Genomic DNA, 3132 nt, shown 5'->3' with positions numbered 1-3132 from the left:
CTATCAAACTTTAAGTACCACTGTTTGAAAGCTTACTTGAAACCACAAATAGACTTCTTAAGTCTACACCAAGATGATTAAGAGCATCAGCTGCAAAAACCTTAGGCTAAATGATATAGACTTCCTTATTAAGGTTTCCAAAAAAAAGTAGTCTTTCATTCATCTAGTATAACTCTGAAAAAAATACTTTGAAGGGACATGTAAGCAAATCTCACTACTCAACTTTCTCTTTTTGAGTAAATTCCTTAGCTTCAAGTATGTCTTTAAACCTTGCAATCTTTCCTTAGGAATTCTTATTGTTCTTATACATCCACTTAAAACAATGGGTTTATAGAATTTGGGCAACTTAACAAGCTTCTCAAACATCATTATGTCTCATCAACTATATCATATCCCTTGTTGCACCTAATCATAAAACTAATTAAAGACAACTTTCTCTTAACTAGGTCAACCATAATGCCAATGTTATAGTTATGTTCACTAAAATTAGATCAAGTAGTATAGAAACAAGCTAACTTTCTTTGCTATATGAAACTGCAGAAAATTAACTAAGAATCTACAATTCTAGTGTCTCGACAAAGGTGGTAAAAAAAGAATATACGTAAGAAATAAATTAGCAATGAATACCTTTAGGCTCCAACTTCTACAACACTGGATTATATAACCTTAGCTTAGCAGAACAACCAAGATATTAAGATGGTTCAAGTTAGATTTATGAATAATCTACAATGGAAAGAGAGTCAAAAAAACATATTTGGAAATCGACATGATTGAGGATATAAATGCCTATTATCAAGGCTTTACCTTATAAAAAAAATCAGATAAAATAGCTCTCGTACCATACTCTTCATTATGTCCATAAGTGTATGATTAAGCCTTTCGGTTACACCATTTTGCTCGAGACTGTCAAGAATAGTAAACTGACCAACTATATTCAAATCCTCCAACTATTTGGCGAATGGGCCCTTATGCTGTCTAGCATCCTCATGTCAACCATAATACACTCCTCCCCATTCAGATCTAACAATTTCTTAAAGTTTGACTGTATAAGAATCTCAATAATAATCATATTGTTATTAACAAGAAAATGGGACTAACAGTTGTGATAGTCCCTCGCTTTATTAATTAGCATATTAATGTATAACTTATAAGTACATCACTAGAAAAAGCACACTTATATCGTCATGAAAACACCTTTTGGTAGAACTCTAGGTCTAGTTTCGGCTCACACCCTCACACCTTGTAAAACTGAACTAACACCTCAAGCTACGGAAGATCTAATTTCTTAGTTTCTTCAGTATGATATACATAGCAACTTTAGGGAGAACAAACCATGAAAGGTCCCTTTTTTTAGGACAACCTTCCTTTCTCAACCTTCTCAACTAAAAATTCAGTAAAATTGAAACCTCTCTTTATTGATCACCAAAATCTAACAAATGGATCTACCTATAAATATAACCCACCTCCCTTATAGATTCATATCACATAACATCTATTACAACTTCTTCATCATGGATAAGGCTTCAATCAAGCTCGCCTTGTTACTCTTTTTCCTGCTCAATGCATCAGGTCTCAAACTACTCTCCAATTTCCTCATGCTCACACACTCCATCATTTGCATAAATTTTTTTTCCCTGACAATTTGATAAATTCGTGATAATTTTATATCTTTATTCAGCAGATATGTTCTCTAGCGTGCATGGAGATGGAGTGGTGCCGAAGGGTGAAATAGGAGGGTCATCTAGATACCCGATTGCGGTCCTAGGTGCCATGTTCATTGCACCATTGGCAACCGGTACTGCACATGTTTGTGCGGCGCAACTTAACACCGAATCTACCAGCTTTGTTGGTTTGGATTAGGGGCCACTGGGTCCTAAGTTGTCTTAAATAAAATTTAAAGGGGATGGTTCCTCCTTTCCTTTGTATTAGTTTTAATTTTATCTGATGAAACTGTCTCATCCATTCAAGTAATAAAGAATTTATTCTATGTTATTGCTAGTTGAGCCCGACTGTAGAATCATATTTTTGGGTATAGCCTTGTAATCATTATAAAGTTTAAGATTTAATAAGGGTGTCAATCAATTAGTTTGGATTGGGTTTAATTTAAATTTATCAACTTTGAATTAAAAATGAATGAATGAAAACAATTTAATAAGGTTACATTAATTTTCTAGTACGATGGTTATTGGACCATAATCGTACATTGAGGTCAAGGTATCAATGTGGCCTCTTAGCAAAAATTGTTAGGGCAAAGCTGTGCAAGAAAAATATAACATTTACTTGACAAGATTTTTTTTTTCCACCTTGATGGTTAAATTTTGGGAATATTTACATACTACCCATTTGAATGTTTTTTGTTCCCAGCTAATGAAAAGTTTGACCTTAGCTATTCTTTTAGAAAGTTTTTATTCCTAAAAGATAATTAATATTTCTTATTTTTTCAACTTTATTAAAATAATTTACTCGTTTGAATTATCAATCATAAGTTTTTTAAAAATGTTCTTTTAAAATCAATTTGGATTTTTGAGTCTACTGGTGCTTGCTAAAGTCCATAACTAACAACAAAAACAAGAGAGAGAAAGATAGTAATGTACGTGGTTCAGTTGATCTCAACAACCTACGTTCATGGGGATGTGATTTGCTCCCTTGAGATTGACTGTCGTACAATTTCATATTTATAGTTTCAAGAGTTTCAAAGAGAGAGAGAGTGAAAAATGATTGGAGGGAGGGGCAGAGAGAGAGAGAGAGAGAGAGAGAGAGAGAGAGAGAGAGAGAGAGAGAGAGAGAGAGAGAGAGAGACAATGACTTATGTGATTCGATTGATCTCAACAACCTACGTTCATGGGAATGTGATTTGCTCCCTTGAAATTGACTGTCGTATAAATTGCATATTTATAGTTACAAGAGTCATTGTTTAACATTAATCTTGGACTCTTACTCTAGAGTTTGAATTACACAAGTTATCTATTTCTTTTTTATATGAACTATGTCTCCTGTGTGTTGGAGTACAACTTTGAGTATGTTCCACTTGTAGATAAGATGTAATCAGCTAGAGTCTTTTGAGTTGAAGTTTGGTTACATGAATATAGAGATTTCAAATCTCAGGATTCATGAATCAATGATTTATACCTG

The sequence above is a fragment of the Hakea prostrata genome, chromosome 3, assembly GCF_041222555.1.
Source record: "Hakea prostrata isolate BN-2017 chromosome 3, UWA_Hpros_2, whole genome shotgun sequence".
Taxonomy (NCBI): domain Eukaryota; kingdom Viridiplantae; phylum Streptophyta; class Magnoliopsida; order Proteales; family Proteaceae; genus Hakea; species Hakea prostrata.
Note: the sequence above shows the minus strand (reverse complement) of the source record.